This window comes from Budorcas taxicolor, chromosome 11 (assembly GCF_023091745.1).
Source record: "Budorcas taxicolor isolate Tak-1 chromosome 11, Takin1.1, whole genome shotgun sequence".
NCBI lineage: Eukaryota > Metazoa > Chordata > Mammalia > Artiodactyla > Bovidae > Budorcas > Budorcas taxicolor.
Genome location: NC_068920.1, coordinates 20,165,692 through 20,189,708, shown reverse-complemented (window position 1 = coordinate 20,189,708; position 24,017 = coordinate 20,165,692). Strand labels below are relative to the sequence as shown.

At 40.9% G+C, this 24,017-nt stretch overlaps 1 protein-coding gene across 6 annotated transcripts in view; it reads left to right on the top strand.

The window, feature by feature from the left end:
- Window positions 1-24,017, top strand: part of ATXN1 (ataxin 1) — a 415,285-nt gene that overhangs the window by 72,588 nt on the left and 318,680 nt on the right. Inside the window, exon 1 of one of the 6 annotated variants that reach the window (XM_052647881.1) lies at window positions 5,414-5,479. The exons of the other annotated variants lie outside the window; for them this stretch is intronic. The gene's annotated coding sequence lies outside the window, so the exon portion shown is untranslated. Of the gene's footprint in view, window positions 1-5,413; window positions 5,480-24,017 lie in introns of those variants that run through there. 6 annotated transcript variants of the gene reach the window in all.

The window sequence follows — 24,017 nt, the reverse complement described above, 5'->3', positions numbered from 1 at the left end:
ACAACCACCTGATGAGCTGGTAGGTAGCAGGTCTTTTGGTATTGTTACGATTCCATGTTAAGAGATGAGCACGCAGAGGCACGGAGGGGTCAGGGTATATAGCTAGCACGTCGTAGAGCTGAAATGTAAACCCAGGAGCTTGGGCTCCAAAGCCTGCTGCTGCTGCTGCTGCTAAGTCGCTTCAGTCGTGTCCGACTCTGTGCGACCCCATAGACGGCAGTCCACCAGGCTCCGCCGCCCATGGGATTCTCCAGGCAAGAACACTGGAGTGGGTTGCCACCTCCTTCTCCAATGCAGGTAAGTGAAAAGTGAAAGTGAAGTCGCTCAGTCGTGTCCGACTCTTAGCGACCCCATGGACTGCAGCCTACCAGGCTCCTGTGCCCGTGGGATTTTCCAGGCAAGAGTCTGGAGTGGGGTGCCATCACCTTCTCCACTCTAAAGCCTAGGTCTCATCATTATGCTGCCCGACTGCGCAGTGTACAGATATACAGACATTGAATAGATCAAGAGATATGCATCTAGAAGTATCTTCCTATCTTTAAAGACCTATCTGCCACCTTATTTAGCTTGTGAGCCTGTTTCTTCATCTGTAAAGCAAAAAGGTAGAATAGCCACTTGAGATATGTATAAAGCACCTAATATGGTACTTATTGCATGTTGTCATTCAGTTGCTCACTTGACCCCATGGACTGCAGCACACCAGGCTTCCCTGTCCTTCACTACCTCCCAGAGTTTGCTCAGATTCATGTCTATTGAATTGGTGATGCTTATTCCATAGCCTTTATTTTTCAAAGTGGTTGCTGATTTTGTTACCTTTATTATTAGGCATTTATAATGACTAAAATCATACTAATTTATTTAAAAGAAAAAGTTATTTGTATTTACCTCCCATTATGCAAATGCGAATATATTCAGTTCAGTTCAGTTGCTCAGTCGTGTCCGACTCTTTGTGACCCCATGAATCGCACGCAGCACTCCAGGCCTCCCTGTCCATCACCATCTCCCGGAGTTCACTCAGACTCACGTCTAGCGAGTCAGTGATGCCATCCAGCCATCTCATCCTCGCTCGTCCCCTTCTCCTCATGCCCCCAATCCCTCCCAGCATCAGAGTCTTTTCCAATGAGTCAACTTTTCTCATGAGGTGGCCAAAGTACTGGAGTTTCAGCTTCAGCATCATTCCCTCCAAAGAAATCCCAGGGCTGATCTCCTTCAGAATGGACTGGTTGGATCTCCTTGCAGTCCAAGGGACTCTCAAGAGTCTTCTCCCACACCACAGTTCAAACACATCAATTCTTTGGCGCTCAGCTTTCTTCACAGTCCAACTCTCACATCCATACATGACCGCAGGAAAAACCATAGCCTTGACTAGACGGACCTTAGTTGGCAAAGTAATGTCTCTGCTTTTCAATATACTATCTAGGTTGGTCATAACTTTCCTTCTAAGGAGTAAGCGTCTTTTAATTTCATGGCTGCAGTCACAATCTACAGTGTTTCTGGAGACACTGTTTCCACAGTTTCCCAATCTATTTCCCATGAAGTGATGGGCCCAGATGCCATGATCTTCGTTTTCTGAATGTTGAGCTTTAAGCCAACTTTTTCACTCTCCACTTTCACTTTCATCAAGAGGCTTTTTAGGTCCTCTTCCCTTTCTGCCATAAGGGTGGTGTCATCTGCATATCTGAGGTTATTGAGATTTCTCCCGGCAATCTTGATTCCAGCTTGTGCTTCTTCCAGCCCAGCGTTTCTCATGATGTACTCTGCATAGAAGTTAAATAAGCAGGGTGACAATATACAGCCTTGACGTACTCCTTTTCCTGTTTGCAACCAGTCTATTGTTCCATGTCCAGTTCTAACTGTTGCTTCCTGACCTGCATGCAGGTTTCTCAAGAGGCAGGTCAGGTGGTCTGGTATTCCCATCTCTCTCAGAATTTTCCACAGTTTATTGTGAGCCACACAGTCAAAGGCTTTGGCATAGTCAATGAAGGAGAAATAGATGTTTTTCTGGAACTCTCTTGCTTTTTCCATGATCCAGTGGATGTTGGCAATTTGATCTCTGGTTCCTCTGCCTTTTCTAAAACCAGCTTGAACATCTGGAAGTTCACGGTCCACGTATTGCTGAAGCCTGGCTTGGAGAATTTTGAGCATTACTTTACTAGTGTGTGAGATGAGTGCAATTTTGCGGTAGTTTGAGCATTCTTTGGCATTGCCTTTCTTTGGGATTGGAATGAAAACTGACCTTTTCCAGTCCTGTGGCCACTGCTGAGTTTTCCAAATTTGCTGGCATATTGAGTGCAGCACTTTCACAGCATCATCTTTCAGAATTTGAAATAGCTCAACTGGAATTCCATCACCTCCACTAGCTTTGTTCATAGTGATGCTTTCTAAGGCCCACTTGACTTCACACTCCAGGATGTCTGGCTCTAGGTGAGTGATCACACCATCGTGATTATCTGGGTCGTGAAGATCTGTTTTGTATAGCTCTTCTGTGTATTCTTGCCACCTCTTCTTAATATCTTCTGCTTCTGTTAAGTCCATACCATTTCTGTCCTTTATCGAGCCCATCTTTGCATGTAATGTTCCCTTGGTGTCTCTAATTTTCTTGAAGAGATCTTTAGTCTTTCCCATTCTGTTCTTTTCCTCTATTTCTTTGCATTGATCACTGAGGAAGGCTTTCTTATCTCTCCTTGCTATTCTTTGGAACTCTGCATTCAGATGCTTATATCTTTCCTTTTCTCCTTTGCTTTTTGCTTCTCTTCTTTTCACAGCTATTTGTAAGCCCTCCCCAGACAGCCATTTTGCTTTTTTGCATTTCTTTTCCATGGGGATGGTCTTGATCCCTGTCTCCTGTACAATGTCAGGAACCTCATTCCATAGTTCATCAGGCACTCTATCTATCAGATCTAGTCCCTTAAATCTATTTCTCACTTCCACTGTATGATCATAACGAATTTGATTTAGGTCATACCTGAATGGTCTAGTGGTTTTCTCTACTTTCTTCAATTTGAGTCTGAATTTGGTAATAAGGAGTTCATGATCTGAGCCACAGTCAGCTCCTGGTCTTGTTTTTGTTGACTATATAGAGCTTCTCCATCTTTGGCTGCAAAGAATATAATCAGTCTGATCTCGGTGTTGACCATCTGGTGATGTCCATGTGTAGAATCTTCTCTTGTGTTGTTGGAAGAGGATGCTTGCTATGACCAGTGCCTTAATTGGATCTAATTGTCTTTCCTGAGTTTTTAAAATTGGCGAATCTTATAATTAATTTGTTCATATTATACCTACGTATACCTAGATAGCATATTAAAAAGCAGAGACATTACTTTGCCAACAAAGGTCTGTCTAGTCAAGGCTATGGTTTTTCCAGTGGTCATGTATGGATGTGAGAGTTGGACTGTGAAGAAAGTGCCGAGGAATTGATGCTTTCAAACTGTGGTGTTGGAGAAGACTCTTGAGAGTCCCTTGGACTGCAAAGAGATCCAACCAGTCCATCCTAAAGGAGATCAGTCCTGGGTGTTCACTGGAAGGACTGATGCTGAAGCTGAAACTCCAATACTTCGGCCACCTCATGTGAAGAGTTGACTCATTGGAAAAGACCCTGATGCTGGGAAGGATTGGGGGCAGGAGGAGAAGGAGACAACAGAGGATGAGATGGCTGGATGGCATCACCAACTCGATGGACATGAATTTGGGTAAACTCCGGGAGTTGGTGATGGACAGGGAGGCCTGGCGTGCTGCGATTAGAGTCAGACATGACGAAGTGACTGAACTGAACTGAACTGATACTTAATTTATAAGTTTCTTTCATTAGAGAGCCAGCAAGTTATACGAGGACCCAAAGTAATTGTTCAAATTATTTGTCAGATAGTTTATTTGGGGCTGAGATAGAGCTGCTAAAGTATAGGTTCGTATTTAAAAGCACAGAAAGAAATGTTGATTTCAGTGGTTGCACACAGGTGAATTATATGAACTATACAGTGGTCATTGGAATATACACAATGATCACCTTTATTCTGTCTGACACCCAGTGCCTAGAGCTTCCATTTCTATATGTTCCAACTACATTTGCTTTTTCTTTTATTGTTTGTTCAGGGTATCTTCCCAGTAACTGTTTATTTGCCCCCCTTTAATTAATGTGTTTTCTTGATGTTGTGCTTGGGGCTGTAAGCCCTTTATAACATGAGAACTGTGTTGGCTTAACTAATGGTACCTACTTCATAAATGGAAGTGATGGTAACTGTTTAATAGGTGCTTCACATTTTTAACTTTTTACAAATATAAAAAAAACCCTATCTTTTCACATTTGTTTACATTTTAAATCGGTATTTTTTTCATTTTTCCTTAGAGGAAATGATAATACTGCATATGCATTTCCTAACTATGCATATTTCTTCTTCTTTCCTCTTAGGAGGTTTTATTCATCCTTTCAGTAAAGTTTACAGAGTATGTGCTCTGGGCTTCATATTCCCCAGGTCCAGGGAGTATCACAGTGAACTAGACAGAGCAGGTCCCTACCCTCAGGAGCTTTGCTATGAGACTTAGTGATGACCGTGGTGAAAGGAACATGTCAAGATTTGGGACCTGCTTCGAAAGGAATGTTTCTGTGACACGTTCCATGAGATTCTGGCCAGAAGTTGTCCTCATCACTGCAGAGTACATGAGGCTTGTATCACAAATTTCATCATGCGCTTAAAGGCAGGGAAAAGCACAAGTGGTGTTTGCAAGCACTGACAGCATAAGTTGTCTTTCAGCTCTTTTCTTATTGTCTCTCTTATCTCACGCCTTTCCTTTGTCGCATTCTCAGTTTTCATAGCTTAGTCATTATCTCCTAGTCCTTTCCTAAAATGTAATCGGGTGACCTCAGGGCAGGAAGGTTGTCTGAATGGCACCAGCATGATTTATGAAGGGGCTTGGATGTGAAAGTTTGCCACGCTGGATAGTCAGCTCTGACTTGAGGCAGTGCTAACCCAATTTGTGTCCAGTAGACTAATGGTATCACTGACTTGATGCACATGAGTTTGGGTGAACTCCGGGAGTTGGTGATGGACTGGGAGGCCTGGCGTGCTGCAATTCATGGGGTCGCAAAGAGTTGGACATGACTGAGCGACTGAACTGAACTGAACTGAGACTATATCTGGGCAAGTCACTCTTTGTACCTCCATTTTCTTGTTATTGGTGTCAGAAGTTGCAGTAGCATCATTTTCTAAATTCCCTGCCAATGTCGCAATTCTGTGATTCAGATATTCCTGAAAAGTTGAGTGTACTTTTTTTTTTTCAGTAAATGGAAATCTATTTTCCAATGAGCCTGGAAATCTATTTTGCAATTATTCTCTCCCCAGGGTTTACAACTTATCAGCTGTGTGTTGTGGCTTCTAACGCTGTGACTGCTCTAACCCCATCAAGAGGTTAATTACTTGTAAAGAATAAGGAGCTGCTGGAGACCTGTCACACGTCCAGGAGAGCTTTGGAGTTTACCTCTTCGGTAATGTGAATAAACAAATGTCCTCCATGTATCTAGTTTCCAAGTGGAGGCATGACAGTACTGGGCTGTGTAGCCTGGAGAAGGTCAAGTTGCCGATGGCATTGAGATCTGAATATCATGATCCATCAGGACTGTCTGTATTCTCCGAGAGCTTCTCCAACCAGAGAACAAATAATACTTTTTAAAAAACAACTTATTCCTCTATGGTTTACCATTTAAACCTTTTTTTTTCATTTTTAAAATTGAAATATAATTTGTGGTGTTTCAGGTATACAGCAAAATGATTCAGTTATATATAAGTATTTAGTTATGTATCTATATTCAGTTTTTGATTCTTTTTCATTATGAATTATTATAAGATGTTGACTATAGTTTCTTGTGCTATACAGTAGGTCTTAAATAGTACCATTGTTGATTGTTTCATCTTGTTCTCCTATAGTTGCTAAAAACTCCAAATGAGGAAACAAATGAGAACATTTGTCAAAAAACATTCTAATTGCCAGTACAGTTCATCTTCTTTCCCATTCTTTTTTGTCTGGAGTGGAATAGCCCCAGGCCTTTAAACTTGCTTTCCTATGACTTAAGCAGTCCCAGGCATTTTAGCCCCATAATACTGCCTGACTCACAGGCTCTGTCCTGAAGAGTATTGTCTTGATTTGCTTTAAAATATACCAGACAGGAAATTCCTGCTGCATATAGGAAAGGTATATGTTTACACACACACACACACCACCAAGCATATCTGTTTTCATGCTTCCTTTCAGTAAAGCATTGAGAGGAAGGAAGAACTATCTAACCAGCTTTTGGTAGTTGGCAGGAATATCCTTAGTGGGAATCTCAAGATGTTAAGTTTAATTTTTGAAGTAGTTTATTGGTAGTTCTAGAATGGCAGTGCGTTTTAGGTAGCCCCATTACTTCCATGGTAGTTCAGATGGTAAAGAATCTTCCTATAATGCAGGGTTCAATCCCTGCATCGAGAAGATCCCCTAAAGGAGGTGATGGCTACCCACTCCAGTATTCTTGCCTGGAGAATTCCATGGACAGAGGAGCCTGGCAGGCTATCCAGTTCATGGGATCGCAAAAGAGTCGGACATAACTGAGTGGCTAACATTTTCACTTTCGTTTGTTATTGAGTAGGATAGCAAGGGTCACTAGGAATATTCTGTAGAAAGTGGGCATATAAGGAATTCCTTCTTTTCCCCATTCCCCTTATTTTATTTTTTGGTTTGCTGTTTTATGTTGAGCGAGGATGCCTATATTCCATCAACAGCATGTTACAACTTGTCGAAAATTACTCAGCCTTTAATGTTAGTGTGCTTCAGTGTTGAACAGGTACTTAACCATTTCTGAGTTTCCTTAGAGAACCGTGGGCAAAGGCCAGAGTCAGGCATTTTTCCTGTCACTGAGATAGAGGCCTCAACCAGGAAAGCCTTGAACTCTTAACTGAGTTGATGGACTAGTACCACCTTACCTCTGGAGTTAAGCTTAGGGCCCTCTTTCTTCTTATTCTTTCTGTGACTTCAGAGCTATTTCAAGAATTATTTCTTGGGGCTTCCCTGTTGGTCCATTGGCTAAGACTCTACCACTTCAGCCTGGGTTTGATCCCCAGTCAGAGAACTAGATCCCACATGCCCAGCTAAGACCAGCACAGCCACTGCCACCCCCACCTCCTGCCCGCCCACCAAAAAAAGGAAGAAGAAGAGGAATTATTTCTTCTAAGAAAAATTATTCACTTGTACCATGTGTGTTTTCCCAGGTTATAGGAGAGGGATGGACTCCCAAGAGGCAGAGATTTCATCAGTCCATTTTTTTTTAAAAAAACAAGGTTTTTTAAGAAAAGCCAGTAAATGATATGTTTCATATTCATGGAAATTCGTCAAAGTTGCTTTGGCCTACTATCTCCTGACTGCTTTTTACTCTAGGTAACCGCTGTGATACAACTGCCTGGAGTTTGAAAATAAGCTGAAGAGCTAATGCTATTAGTAAGTTCTCAACTGTTAGTGCTGCAGGAACTCAGTGAGCATAATCCACAAGTGGTCCCTGGAGGAACTGAGTTTTCATGGGAATGTTACATACCTTTGCTGTTAGAAGCATGATGGTGTTAAAGGTGGCTACATAAAGGACAGTTTCTGTATGCCTTATATTGGATTTGATGAGAACTTCAGACAGAGGTTTTTTTCCAGCCTCTTAGTTGCTATGGCAATACTGATTTTTATTCAGGTTTGGTGACCTCTACAAGTACCAAATAAAGTTAAGTATGATAAAGGAAGCCATATGTGTCCTAAATATGGATATATAGATTGAATTTACTTGCATGTTTGCCTTCATTCCCCTGGTGCTTCTTATCGTGTGTGTGTGTGGGGTGTGTGTGTGTGTGTGTGTGTGTGTGTGTGTGGTGTGTATGTGTTTTTATTCTTTTATCCAGGCTTCTTGAGGAAAAAAAAAGAGACACTGATTCATAGTATCATTGTCTTTTGTTTTCCCAGGAAAATTCTGGGTTTGTTACTAAATTCATTTTTCTATAATCCTGAGTTTAATCTCTCCAGATAAATCTTTTTTTGTTCCCCCTCTTGCAGACACAAGGCACTTTGCTTTGTTTATGTTAATAGAAGTCAGGTTCATCTCAAAGAATTAGAAGAAATGCCAGTGATTTCTTAGGGCTCTTAAGTATGATTTTTTCCCCCTTGTTTCTTAATATATTGCCCTTTATGGACTTTTGTTTTAGGTGTCTGAAGGTGAGATTGGAAGATTCTAAGAATTTACTGGTCATATCAGATGGTCTGGTCACTACCAAATACATTAACATATCTGTAAAGTAAACCCTTTTGGATATTTTCTCATGACAAAAGTAGAAAGTTTAATTTTGGAGATGAAGAGGTTTTTCAGATATATTAACTAGATTTTGTTACAGTGAGGTGAGAGTACTTTTCAATGGAACATTTCTTATGTACCAGCCAGTGGATGGCTTGGCTTTCTGGTTGTAATTACATGCCAAAGGCTTGGTGGTGATTATTTTAGAAGTTGAGTTCATCATGGATTCCCCAAGCACGAAGAGTAGTGCACCCTGATTGTCCACGTTAAGATTGTAATTCCATCCAGGGTTTACGGTGTCATCATAGAAACTAGATGGAATTACAGCCCCAGGCACATTTTGGAAGACTATTTATTGACATTCTTTATAAAGTTAAATAATTTTGTAATGGGATTTAGAAACATAATCCTGGCCACATAAAAAGTTCTCAGTAAATATTTGTTGTTTATTTGATTGACTTCATTTATACCTTTAAATAAACTTTTTTTTTTTTCTAAGTCTAGGGAGGTTGTACTTAAAAGTATTTGTAGGGCTTAAAAGAAATCTTGTTGGAAAAGGCTCTTAAGGTTTTCTGCATGTTATTGATGGAAAAAAAATTGGCCCCCAATATGAATACGTTAGTTAATCTTCTTTGTTTCTAGCTTGAAGTATAATATTGAGTGGGTCTAGTGTCCAAGAATCTTTATTTTCAGCAAGTTTGACTTTCTTGTGTATTTCGTCTTACGTAAACATCTGTTTCCAGCATAATTCTCGAAAATCTGTGTGTCTCATACCTTTGAGGTGGACCCCTATGAGGGAAATAACTACACAACCAGAAACTCTGGTTGTCTGTTGGAATAGTGAATGGGTGCTTTTCTATTGAACCTTAATTAGAGCAAGAACTATGAGACTAATTCACTAATTCATGGTATGTTACCAGATTGGAGATGGCCTCTGGTTTTCATGCTTCTGGACATAGTACTTCAGAAGACTATAAGGTTGGAAGCTCAGAAGGAGACATTATATATTTCAGAATCTGATATGGTTTTTAAGTTTTAGAGTCTGTGTTATTTACTGTAGGATGATTATATATAATCTTTTTAACAAGGTATTACTGGAAGCACTATTGCTTGTACCATCATGCCCTGCAAGATATAGTATCAAGACGCTAAAAGTCAATACGTTTTGAGTAATTTTTTGAATTTGCATTCTTGTGAATTTGTAGGCATGTGTGAAAGATTCTTCAGAAATACAGAAATTTAAAAAAAATACAAAAATTTCAATTAAGGAAATTTGACATTATGATATTCTTATAATTATCCAAAATAGTTAAAATTTGTATACAGTTATATTAACCATCTTAACCATGTATTACTTAAAGTTGTTGTTCCTGGAGCTCTTCCATTTTTAAAAGTTTGTATATAGACTAGAGATAGTAAATACATAACAGGTGGAGCTAAAGTCAATACTTTCTGCTCTCAAAAGAACTTACTGAAAAAGAAAATATTTCACTTTGTGAAATTATATTTTTGTTGAAGGGCTTGGTACCACTTGAAGCAAGTTTCATCTTTTAACAGTTTAAAGGTTTAGCAATGACCGGTTTCTCTGTTTCCCGATTTGTTGCCGTGCAGTAAAGGCTAACTTCTTTTTTTAATCACCTGTACACAATGAATACCTGTAAACATTTAATGTCAGCTGTGTAAGTTAGATGCAGACTTAACAAAATCTGACTCCTTGATGCATCTTACCATGAGCAGAGAGCAGCCTTCTCCAGCTTCTAACAGGGAAGACTGCTGGGTTTTACATAAGTTGACTTTAAAAGTGGTGGTTTTTTGGCATGTGGTGTGCGTGCAGCAGTAATCCTGAGCCTGCCTTTCACAATGTGCAGAGATGCGTCCGGGTCTGTGGGCGGGGGAACCACCTCTGTGCCCTCAGTTGTTACTCATTCAATTGTTCCTCACCAGTAAAGGGAAAACCCAGAGTCTGTACCCAACTCGTTCTCAATAATGGGGGGTGGGGGAGAGGGGCTGGAGATGCCACGATCATTTGGCCAAAGGCTTCATTTTAGAATAGTTTAGCAAAATGCAGTTTTATTATTTGACTTCCAGTGTGTGTGCGCTTAGTCGCTTCAGTCGTATCTGACTCTCTGTGATCTTTTGGACCATGGCCTGCCAGATTCCTCTGTCCATGGGATTCTCCAGGCAAGAATACTGGAGTGGGTTGCCATTTCCTTCTCCAGTGTGTATTCCAAGCTAATATATAAGTGGCACGAGTGATGAAAATGGAGTATAGTAGTGAACAGAATTTCCCGTGTACTTACCGGTTCACCTGGTATGGCAGTGAAAGCTTTTAACTTTTTTCCTTACGTAATAATTCCTGGAGCTGTAAGCTGAAGGGGGTGTGTATGTGTGTATTTTGTTTGCAAAAGTTAGCAAATATGTCAGTCCGTTGATCATTTCCTCGGTTTTCCAAAAGAAAGTTTCATTCAGTATACTTCTGGTTTGTTCACTGTAAAGACTCGTGCACCTTTAGAATATGAAGGTGAATTAATGAGGAATCCTTTATTCTGTTAGAAAACACTCCTAGGAAGGTGACATTTCACTTGCATAGAAGACTCTAAAAATGTAGAGGTTGTATAATGAATTCAAAGAAATGAATTATGTATTCATTAAGAAGGCATTATCCTTATTAGCAGAGACTCAATGATTATGGTTTTGCAGAATGCTCAATACTTAGGAAGGAGTGGGAAAGAATGTCCCTGGCCTGGCACAGCAGGGTCTAGGGTGAAGTCTCTGGTCTGTCATTAACTGTTGTGTGGCCTTTGACAAATAACCTAACTTCTCTGGGCTTTAGGAAAATGAGGAAGTTGGATTACATCAGTGGTTTTCAAATGTGGCTTCAGAAACCCCTGGAGAATTCTAGGCCTCCCACCAGCCTCTGTTGAATGAGCCAAAGACTTGGGGGTGGGGGTGGGGAGTGGGCAGTGAGCAGAGGTTGAGGCCCAAGGATCTCTAAATTAGAGTTTCAGTTCATGAAGCCACAAAATCAAATGATCTTTAAGACCACTTCCAACTCTTCTGTTTCAGTCTCTACGAAAAACTAGCTCTTGATCATCCAGTAAGGAATTGAGACTCTCATAAGAGAAAGTTTCAAATGAGAAGAGAGGGATGGATTCATCAGCTCCGAGGGCTGCAGCTTTCTTGCTGTCAGAGGAGTCTTAAGATCTTCGCAAAGGAACAGAGATGAGAGCTGAGAAAGGTGATTTCTCTCTACCGTGTCCCCTGTGAAGAGAAACTTAGGAGATGAGAGAAGAAAATCTCTGGAGTCAAGATACTGCTGGATGTCCCCGTGCCTCTGAGCTATCACCCGCGAGCTGATTCGTCGGCCCTGTGGTCTGCATCTGAGTTAACAGTCAGATGAGGAAAAAGTGCCCGTATTCTGTCCTGGTGTCAGGCCACGGGGGTGCCAGGAGAAGAAGTGTGGCACAGACAGCTCCTTGGCACCTAGAGGCACAGCCTCCGCCCCTACCGCCCGGGCCCAGATAGTATCTCAGGGGAATGGGGACGGGGCACGGGGGAGGAAAGGAAAGTCGCAGGGATCCCGAAGTGGTAATATCCATAGTGGCGGCAGAGCAGTTTGCCAAGAAGAAAATGCTGGCACTAGGTTGCCAAGCATGTTTGTACTAGAATGGGGTTCAGACAGTCAAACAGAGCACTGTCTGTTTGCAAGGACTCATGTGAAAGGTTTGTTTGTCCCAAGCTGAAATCCAGGAGGAGTCTGTCTGTCATAAACACTCTCAGGTCGTCTTCAAGCCCCCTTGAATCTGATCTCCAAAAGAGGGGAGACAGAGAACTCGACTTTTCAGCTATCTAGTGAGGAAGGAGATGTTTTTCTTCTAGACATCGCTGCCTGTGAGAATTAAGGAGAGCTCTCTGTCAAAAGTTCCTGCGGGAGGGTAAACAGAGGTGGAAAGTTGAAATAACCTTAAAGGCACAGGAGCCGAGAAACTGTCCTCTTCATCCCCGCAGCCACAATTAGTTTTGGAAGGCTGTGCAGAGACTCAGGGCCGTTCATTTAGAAAGCAGCTGTGTTGGATGCCTCCGGTGTGTTGGCCCATTGGGTACCATATCTCTTCCGTACCTTGTCCCCGTCCAAGGTGAAGAAAGCTGTATCTTGCTTGAAGCTAGACTGATGAATGGACATCTAGTTTTGCACTCTGAACACACCAGCAAGTGGTTGGTGACCTTACAGAAGGAGTCCTTTTTGGTAAATAGCCTGATACATATTTTTAAAGGCCTGATGGGAGAAGGCAAAGGATGCCTTTTCTTTCTCTCATGTTTTGGAAACCTGGATCTCATCAACCTTCTGGTTGGTTTTGGCTGTCAAGGCTCCTTATGCCAGAGCCAGTGCAAGCCAGGTTTCTGAGGTTCTTCCTGACTCATGTTGGCAGCCTCTTAAAAATAACTGTCGTTCCAAGTTCGGCTTAAATATATAACTCAACAAACAAATACATATAAAGTATATGAATAGAAGTAGGAAAGTGTGGATTAATAGACCAAAAAGTACCAGTTGTGCCATGAAAAATACTATAAAACACTCTTAGGAAGGTTCTTGCTTGTGTTATTACTTGTGCAGCAAATGTAGAGGCGCTGACCCACTTCTCATGACCGATCATTTCAGATTTCTCTCCCGGGAGGTTGCGAACTGCCAATCCCTTGCAAATTTCCTTGATGTCATGTATGCCGTTGGTTTACCCCAGGCAGTGCATGCGAAAGTGGTTCAGCACTGAACCACTTAATCAGTGGTCCTCTGATAAAAAGAGATTGTGCGACTCCCCCTTTCCATGTTCCTTCTTTTCTTTCATGAATGTCCTTTGTTGCTTCGAATGAGAAATCCTCGAATATCAAATTACAAGATTATTGCTGATTTTGAAAATGAAAAGTGAGAACAGAGAGTAGAAAGGAGGAGGGAGGTGCTTCGTGTGGGAGCTGATGTTCACTCTGTTTGGGTACAGATGTGGGCAGGTATGGGGGGAGCGCTCTGAAGGGGAACCAGCTGCTCCCTGAGAGTGAGGTCAGGACTCAGGAGTTCTGTGCCTCTGGCGGCTGCAGTCCCTCAAGGCTTTTGGGGACATTACCATTAAGGGGATAGGTGACATCAAGCAGGGTTTTCTGGCAATTGTTTGTTGTACAGGGAGCTCTCATTTTCAGGTCCCAGCTGTGTTCAGAAGAGTCAACATGGGCACTTTCATCACACATCTTTTTTCCCTCCCAGCTTCTGTTATCTGCCATGATATGTTTCCATTGGCATTGAAGCGCAGGGTTCTTAAAATTGCTGACAAATAATCTCCATTTCACATTTCGCTGGCACCGTGGTCTCACTGTAAATGCTCCTGGTATGTTCTTGGGAAGTTGCATAATTGCAGCTACTCGAGTTGACTGTGCAATATGTTCAGTGACTAATGGCCTAATCAGGACTTGAAAAATATATAAACAATTCAACAGAAGCCATTGATTCACTGAGCTCTTTTCAGCCAGACAAGGGTGAGCTAATGGGAACGGCAAAGACGGAGGTGTGCAGCTGCAACTTGGGGTGTTGAAGTCAGAGCCTGCCCGCAAATCCCGCAAACCGCTGCAGCCTTGCTTGTTGGTGGTGCATCATCGTTCATTGTTCCCCTGCTTTGAGTCTGGGGTGCCCCAGGGTCGTTAATGTTCCTTAATGTGCATGGTACACATGTGGCAACTCTGCGCCTTTCCTCTAAATGGTGCTCTGGCGAGGCTGCTGGACTCATGTGTCCTCTGTGGCGTCACCCGGGGTTCTGAGGATTGAATTACAGCAGAGACCATGCCAGCCTGGCTGCAAGACTTACCTGGGCACATGGTTGATTGACACGTTCTGTCATCCTCAGCGGCACCTTTCCTTCCAAAATTTACAGCTGAGATGCACAGAGGTAGAGACTTGCAAAGGAACTGAGTAGCCCCGCCCCGCCAAAGTAAAAGGATCCCCAGAAAAGTTGAGCAGGAGGAGTATCAGCCATCAGTATCTCATCCCCTTTCCTTAGTGATTTATTAGAGAGCCCCTAAATTCTATACCTCTTCCCCCATCCATCCCTTTCCCATACAAAATTTTTTCTTAGCTCCACCACCAATTGAATGTTTCAGTTTTTTTTTGATGACATCCTTCAATCTCCAGAAGCTAGTCTCTCCTCGATGTAATAATTCAAATCATTCCTAATTAAAGCACTAGGAATTTGATGTTTTCTAAAATGATCGACTGTTTCCTTAGGCACATGTCAATTCATTCATAAAGAAAGAAAATAAAAAGAGTCCTTTCACGCTTTCTGTGTCCCACATTCGTGGTAAAGCTTACCCTTCTTTCTGGCTGTTTAAGAATTATATGGCCAGTGGGCTTCCATGTGATTTGTTTCACTTGAAAGTTTTAAAGCTACTGGAGTGGAGGTATAATGGATGAGAATTTATTTTGGAGCTCAGGACACTGTGGATTAGAAAACAAAAAGGAAGAAAGGGAAGGAGTAGAAAGAGGTGTCTGGGGGCTGAGCAGACTTCTGGGGGCTGCTGTAAACAGTAGCCTTGGCCTCGGGCTGCCTGCTCTCGCCAGAAATCCGGGGTACAGAGCCAGGAGCCAGGACTGCATCCTTATCTAATTAAGTCCTTCACATTCTGTTCGAGTTTTATTATCTGTACTTCATGGGGGAGACCAGGGTTAAAATACTCCAAAACAGTGGAGAAGCAAGGGAAAACAAGAAAAAAAAAAAAAAAACAAGCATGAAGGACCTTGGAAAATCTCTGGTACTTATTTGGTTGCATGTTTCATTTTTTAAACTAGCAACCAGATTCAGTATTTTTTAAAGAAAAGACTTTTAAAGTTGCTCTTCATGCCACATCATTAAAAACACAAGATATGGAACTGCAATAACAATAAATTTATTAATAGGCACTAGAGTTAAAGGGGTTTCCTGTTACAACAGAATGAATCAAAACCTGCTGGAAAGCACGGCCACTTTAGCATTCTTCAGCTAATTCTTGCTTTTCACTCGAGGGATGTAATAATAAGAGAGGAATGGTTTGAATGTTTGGACATTATTGTGTGTCCCTCCAGTGAGTCTAACCCAGTGGTTCCCAGACTTCTGTGTATGTGAAAGTTGCTATCAAGTGTTGTCTATACAAAATCATGTTTGCAGTGCCTTATGGGAAAGATCAGGGATTTTCAAAGTGAATTTGAATTATATATGACATTTGTTTAATGTTTGAACTTAACCTCCCACATAAAAACTGACTCTACTATTTTTTATTTTCTCTCTCCCTCCCTCCTTTCCTTACCTCCTTGCCTTTTTTTTGGAATATTTATTGATTTATTTTCAGTTTTTTAAAATTCATTTTTATTGGAGTATAGCTGCTTTACAATGTTGTGTTAGTTTCTACTGTACAGCAAAGTGAATCAGAGACACACACGCATGCACACACACACGCAAACACACACGCATGCACACACATGCACACGCACACACATGCACACACACACATCCCCTCTATTTCCGGTTTTTTAAAATTAATTTTCATTGGTGTATAGTTGCTTCACAATATTGTGTTAGTTTCTACTGTATAGCAAAGTTAATCAGACACACACATACATGTATCCCCTCTTTTTTCAAAAAAGATTAACTTTTTTCTTCCCTTCCTTTTTCCCTCCCTGTTTGGTAGTTTCAATTCTACAGATCTCTCTCTCTCTTTTTTTTGGTGAAATTAAAATAGTGGTGTCAATTTATATTCAAACCAGAACCTTACTAGCTTGCTGAATATTCAGATCTCTTAGAGAAAATAATGAAAATATGCTGTAAAAGTCTATCTGAATTCCCCATCCGGTGTTCCTACTCAGCTTTCTGCCTTCAGTTTCTCATTTTTAGCTGGAAAAGTGTACCAGCCAAAAGACAGCCAGGTTCTTTGTGAAGCAAAGCATATCAAACCATCTGTAGATAAAAAAGTAACATTTTGGCTTAAAAGCCACCTTCTGATGTAAGACAGAATGAAAATTATAATGATTGATAGAGTATATGGTATTGTTATTCAGAATTTGAAAATAAGATTTTCCTATAAATAACTCAAGATATTCCACGTAAGTCAAGACTTATGTGATACAGATATGTGCATTTTCTCAAAAATCAAGAGAAATTAAACTAGTACCCAAGAAGTTGGGTTATGAAGCAAGAATGTCAGTGAAGATCCTGAAAGTAATTTAAACATTGGCATCGTACATACTTCACTTATATCTGTCACAGAAGATTAATTTTACCCTGCACTTTTGCCGTGTGACATCGACCCCATTAATTTATTTCTGTCATTTCTGGTTGGCAAAATTAAAATAATTCAGTCCTATAAAGAAGCCTTTTTTGCCATTGTTAAGATTCAGTGGCACAAATGAAAGCTATGTCTAAAGTTATTGCCAGAATTTAGGGAAAAAAACCAAACCAACAAAATTTTGGCTCAAACAGAAGGTCTTTCGGGCAAACAGTCATGGATGAAAGTTGCAAGAAAAAAAAACTCGTAAGTTCAGCATGCACCAAACATTTTCAGACAACCATTTAGTGTCTAAAAATTTCAGTTTGAAGTGCGTGATAGATACAGAAAACAGGGCATGATGGTTGAGGAAAATAGTGAATTAAGAGCAGTAATAGGAAATTGTAAACAATTTTATCTGAATTTCATCAATTGCTTTTTACTTACATTCTCACTTGGTTACCTATTGAAAAACAAATGCAGGTGAACATTTAGCTGCTTAAAAAGGAATTAGCTGATTGAAAAGACAAATGTTCCTGTTGAATTTACCTGAAGAGTAACCCTCAAAACACTATTGTGAAAACACATCAACCTTCACTAGTATGAATGAAGCAGCATACAAGTAAAACGGGTAGAGTAAATAGGATTTGAAGAAAAATCCTAGTATACAGGGTTAAATTTTTTTTTAAATTAATTAATTTGACCCTTCTAATTTTATAACAAAATGCATCAAAAATAAGTTCATGATAAAGCATTCTTTATAGTAAAATCTTTTTGCACATGTTTGATGCTAGTCTTAGAATAGATTTGCCTGGAAGCTGGCTTTTGATCTTATCTGTTCCAAAATAATACCCAGGTAGTATATAAAATTCTCCCCTCCCCAATATTGTTTTCTCCCATAGCTAGCCATCTATGAGAAAGCTCTGAGAAACCACTCTAGACCCAATGATGAGGGTACAGAGGGAAAATAAGCCAAGATTCAAAATTATAATTTCATGTCAAGTGTTATCATCAGACATCTCAAGTATTATAGGACTTTTAAAAATAAGTGTTGTTGGCTAAGCATTATGTGACTCCCTGCCTTCTTATCCAGGTGGAGTTTTCAAACTTGGTTCATTCTGGGAAGGGGGATTTAAAAATAGAAGACACCTTCCCCCAGTCTGCACATAATTAATACCTGTGTTCCAACTTGGAGCCCATCACTTGCCAAGTTCATTGCTTGTCATCTCCCAGGACTCCTCCGCGGTCCCCTGATTCACGCCTTATTGTTTGTTTACAGGCTTGTCTCCCGGACTAAGAGTAGAGAGCTTTTTTAGGACAAGGACAAACTCTTGTACATTTCCCGTGATGCTTTATGCCCTGTGGCCACTCAGACGCTATTCATTGATTTTTTTTTTTAAAAATTGCGAGCTAGTAAATGAAACTAAAAGAGCCAAATGAGGTAAAAGCTCAGATCTGAAATGCTAACAAAATCATGCAGGGGTGCCATGAACGTGGGATAAAGTGAACTTGCTATTCTAGATCCTGTGGTGGACTAGAAGAAAATCAATGATTGATGCTGGAGTAAAACTTGTCTTGGTCAGCTGAACGTTCCAGAGCAGAGGCCAGTATTTTAGCTAAATCTGTTCTGGAGATGGAACAAACCGAAAGATTTGAACCAAAAAGAATCACACTGAAATTCTTTGGTCACCATGAGCCATCCACAATGGAAAACATAATTTGTAAGTTGGGAGTTAGGGTGGGAAACCCAAGTTTGTATCCTTTTTTATGGAAAAAATATCCATTCTGCCACTTGTACTGCTTTTTTTTATGGCTCTGCCATAGTTTATTATTATTTGTTGTTATTGACTGTTTATTCTCCCACCACTACATGAAGAGTGCAAGGACCATATTTTATTCATATGTATATCCTTGGGGCCTAGGTACTCAGCAAATGCTGAATGAGGAAATAAGATGTTTCAATTTCCCTAGCAGCGAGCAAGATACATAAAACTGGGGCTAAGACTAACAAGAATTGGTTTCATATGCTAGTAATTGTGGGTTTAGAAATAAGGAGCTAGTATGTACATTATTTTTTGAAAAGTGTGTTGTATACCTGAGTAACTTTCAAAGTGAAAATTACAGTTACGGAATATTAAATCTGGCAGGCACCAAAGCTCTATTGCTCAGTCCTTTTAAGAGCATCACCCTGCTTTTCTCCATGAGCCAGATAAAAGCTGTTTGTTAGTAGACAGTCTTTGGAAATCTTAGCTTGTATGTATTTCCACCTGATTGTAAACTCACCCACCCTTCGTACGTTAGTATCAAAGATGTTGTCATCGTCAGCTTGATGGGGGTAGCCAGGTTGGAGACACAGTCTCTGTGCTGTTATCTGTCTTGATGTTTTCATTCATCATGTAACACTTTAGAGTTCGGTATTTTGCATATTGAAGACAGTGTGTATGATGTCTGAGTTTCTTTTCTCCCCACCCTATCTTGTCATCTTCTTTCCTGGCAGTTCCTGCACCCAATTTTATATAGCAAAGAAGAGACTTGTTGGTGATCTGGTGGTTAAGAATCCACTTTGCAATGCGAGGGACATAGGCTTGATCCCTGGTTGGGAGCTAAGACCTGGCATCCTGTGGAGCAACTGAGCCGGGGTACCACAACTAGAGAGAGTGCGCCATGACGCACAAAGCCCCCACACGATTCAGTGAAGACCCCATATGCTGCAACGAAGACCCGACACAGCCAAATCAATAAGTGAATTAATATTAAAAATAAATAGCATAGGGAATTCATCTTCACCTCTCCCTGAAAACTCTTTTCCTGCCTGTCCATTAGCCCTTCGGGTGTCATGAAGGCTTGAATTTCAAATCCTCAAAACAAATTGAGAATGTGTAACACCTTCCCAGAGGGCTTCCCCGGTGGCTCAGCAGTTAAAAAAGAAAAAAAAAATTCCTCCTGCAGTGCAGGAGCTGCAGGAGAGACATGGATTCCATCCCTGGGTCAGGAAGATCCCTGGAGAAGAGGGAGAATCCCATGGATAGAGGAGCCTGGTGGGCTGTAGTTCGTAGGGTCAAAAAAGAGTTGGACTCGACTTACTGACTAAACAGTACCACCTTCCCAAAAGATAAAAGAGAAACTGTGAGTCTGTAGGGAGCAGTATTGACTGCCAAAAGGCTAGTATCATTACAGAAATGGAGGAGAATCCAGAAGGAGCTTGGTGTTTGGTTCAGGACCTGGGCCCTTAGTCCTTCAGAGTAAGGTGACATTATTTGCAGAATTTATAAGATTATTGTGCATTGAAGAAAGGTCAGTGAGAGAAAAACGTCAAATTCCAATGTCTTAGAATTAATTAATATGGCCACAGTTACAGAGGATTAACGCACTGAGGTTGATCTGTTAAAATGCTGTTGGTTACTTGTTGTTACCAAGGACCTGTATGCTTATTATATTCCCTGTAAGAGCACTGTGTCAAGCCACCAGTCTGTGCAACTCAGACGACCACCTCCACCTCAAACAGACTGATGGTGATTTTATGAATTTAATATCCAATCTTAGAAGCTGTACTTTTTGTTTAAGATTTCAGTAAAAATAGGAGCTGTGTTTTCCATTTACGGTTTTGCTCTTTTGAAATCGAAGTGGAAAGTCTGAGCGGAATTAAGAACTCCGTAAAACAGGATCTCTTAACATCTCGGTTTAAGTCATTTTCTTAGAGAGAATTTGTTGAGGAAATTCTCTTATTTCTTTGGTAGACTGATTTCTTTTTCTGAGACGGTGGCTATGCCCTGCGATCTGATTCCCAGACATCTGTTCTGTCATCAGAGTCAGGCTAAGTCAATCACATGGGTATTTGATTTACACTGTGTTAAACCTTGTGATTGAAAGAATTTTTATTAGTGATGTCCAGATAATAAATTGCAGAGAGCTTTCGACAATTCTCTGTAACAGTCAAGTAGCAGGCTTTGGCCTTTCGAGCAGTGGAATGGATTGTGAGCTCATCGTCAGGTCACTGTGGAACAGCCATGTTTCCGTGGCCTGTGGCTGGGAGTAAGCGTACTGGGGCCATTAGAAAAGGCCTGTGGTTGAGTTTTGACTTAGAGCTGTTTTAAGAATGCCAGACAGACTGAACTCATGGGAGAGTTTGAGTGAGACCGGCTGTAATGTAAGTGAAATATACACGCAGGTTGGAGGCTTCTGCTGCAGTGGGAGAAACTGATGCAGGAAAGGAGAGAGCACAGAACACCAGGTAGACTGATGTACGCCTCAGACCAGTGGGTATCAGCCTGGGACCATTTTGAGTCCCCAGGGGACAGTTGGAGACACTTTTTATTGTCATAACTGGGAGGGGGTGGGTCGCTCTGCTGGCGTCTAGTAGGTGGAGGTCCGGATGCGGCTGCTGCTTTTGTTCAGTTGCTCAGTTGTGTCCGACTCTTTTGTGACCCCATGGACCACAGCACGCCAGGCTTCCCTCTCCTTTGGGGTAGGGGTGGGGCATTTTTCTGCCTACACAGAACCCAGAGCATTTTTCAGTGCCATTTTCGCTGAGCTGGAGACAGGAAAAGAAGGTTTGTACAAAGGGTTTGAAATGATCCTCTTTTCAGTGGTATAACTTCAGTGTTTCAGAAGCCGTTTTCCTTTTAGTTAGTGTGTTGTGACCTCACTAGAAGACATTTGGAGAATGTTGAAAGGAATTGTTTAAAGTGGCAATGACACATTCCAGTAGAAGAGAAACCAAGAGGAAAATGAGTAGCCAAGGAAAGTCCAGATGAAGGGTTTGAAAACTTGAACGTGCAGCTAGTACTCACCTGGGGATAAGGGGAGATTTGGATTCCTGGGCCCCTGCAGCCTGGGTAAGTGGGTTAGGGTGGGGCTCTGGGGGTTATATTTTTAATGCGTCCTTTTGCTTCTCTGGTGGCGCAGATGATAAAGAATCTGCCTGCAATGCAGGAGACCTGGGTTCGATCCCTGGGTTGAATTCTCCAGGGAGGATCCCCTGGAGAAGAGAAAGGCAACCCATTCCAGTATTCTTGCCTGGAAAATTCCATGGACAGAGGAGCCTGGTGGACTATAGTCCTCAAAGAGTTAGACAGTTGAGCAACTAACACAACACACTCCTGTGATACATTTAGCACAAAAGGTGCTTGGATCACACACTAAGAAACAAAGTGTAAATAACTATTTTAAAAGATGTACATATTTTAATAATTGAGTGTAAAATGAAACTATTGCATAATACTAATGTTAGAAGACAGAATAAGGAAGTATATTAAGCATAGTAAGTTCTTGACATTTCAGTTACATTTTGGGGGATGTGATTTGTTTTTGGCATATTTGAATCCTTATTATATCAAGCCATATTTATATTCAAAGTATATAATGATTTTGACCCTTGATTGTTCTTGTTAAGACTGTCATCTTCCCTGTGTGATTAATTGTTGTGTTGATATAAATATGATTTTGGCTTAGTAATGTTCAGTAAGAACTAATGGCTCTTGGGAATGTCAGTGACTCTCTGAGTCCTTTGTAAATCAGATATAACCAAGCTATTATTACAGGCTTGTTTGGAAGCTAAGAGATAACATTTATGAATTTCTTTCTTAAAAAAGATTTCTGTTGCAGTATAGGGTATTTACAAAGTTGTGTTAATTTCTGCTGTACAGCAAAGTGACTCATATATATATTCCTTTTCCAAATCTTTTCAGCTCATCTTCTTTTCCATTATGGTTTATCAAAGGATTGAGTATAGTTCTCTGTGCCACGGCAGAACCTCATTGTTCATCCACAGTTTGCATCTGGTGGTGGTAGTTTTAGTTGCTGAGTTATGTCTGACTCTTGCAACCCCATGGACTGTAGCCTGCCAGGCTCCTCTGTCCCTGGGATTTCCCAGGAAAGAATACTGGAATGGGTTGCCATTTCTTTCTCCAGGGCATCTTCCTGACCCAGGGATTGAACCTGGGTCTCCTGCATAGCAGGTGGATTCTTTGCCTGCTGAACCACTGGGGAGCCCATAGTTTGCATCTGCTGATCCCAAACTTCCAATCCTCTCCCCCAGCCCTGCTTCCCCCTGGGCAACTGCAAATCTGTTCTTAATGTCTATGAGTCTCTTTCTGTTTCTTTGGTATATTTATTTATATCATATTTTAGAGTCCACATTTAAGTCATATCATATGGTAGTTGTCTTTCTCTTTCTGACTGACTTCATTTAGTATGATAATCTCTAGGTCCATCCATGTTGATGCAGATGACATTATTTCTTTTTTTTATTTATATAAATTTATTTATTTTAATTGGAGGCTAATTACTTTACAATATTGTATTGGTTTTGTCATACATCAACATGAATCTGCCACAGGTATACACGTGTTCCCCATTCTGAACCCCCCTCCCGCCTCCCTCCCCATACCATCCCTCTGGGTCATCCCAGTGCACCAGCCCCAAGCATCCTGTATCATGCATCAAACCTAGACTGGCAGCTCGTTTCACATATGATATTATACATGTTTCAATGCCATTCTCCCAAATCATCCCACCCTCACTGTCTCCCAGAGTCCAAAGGCTGTTCTATACATCTGTGTCTCTTTTGCTGTCTCATATACAGGGTTATCATTACCATCTTTCTAAATTCCATATATATGTGTTAGTATACTGTATTGGTGTTTTTCTTTCTGGCTTACTTCACTCTGTATAATAGGCTCCAGTTTCATCCACCTCATTAGAACTGATTCAAATGTATTGTTTTTAATGGCTCAGTAATACTCCATTGTGTATATGTACCACAGCTTTCTTATCCATTCATCTGCTGATGGACATCTAGGTTGTTTCCATGTCCTGGCTATAATAGTGCTGTGATGAACATTGGGGCACACGTGTCTCTTTCAATTCTGGTTTCCTTGGTGTATATGCCCAGCAGTGGGATTGCTGGGTCGTATGGCAGTTCTGTTTTCAGGTTTTTTTAAAATATAAATTTATTTATTTTAATTGGAGGCTAATTACTTTACAGTATTGTACTGGTTTTGCCATACATCAGCATGAAAATGACATTATTCCATTCTTCTTTACGGCTGAGTAATATTCTGGTATGTGTGTGTATGTATAGGACATCCTTATCCGTTCATCTGTTGATGGACATTTAGATTGTTTCTAAATGGCTGTTGTAAATAGTGCTGCTGTAAATATAGGAGTGCATGTAACATTTGTGAATTTCTTAACATAGAGCAGTTGCTCAGTAAATGCTAACTTTACAAACAAATTGCCAGAGAATTTTTCTGGGACTTTGATTTTAAGAGTAGAAACTTAGGAGTTCAGAATTCCTATCCATCGAGTCCATAAGGCTACCTTTGCTATGGTGTCGCCCCTGATACCTCTCGTGCATAAAATGGTTTCCTTTCTGAAGTCCCATGGTTCTTCTCTTATTCTCTATTTTATTGCAAAGAGGTTGTACCATTTATACACACTGTCTTCCCAGATG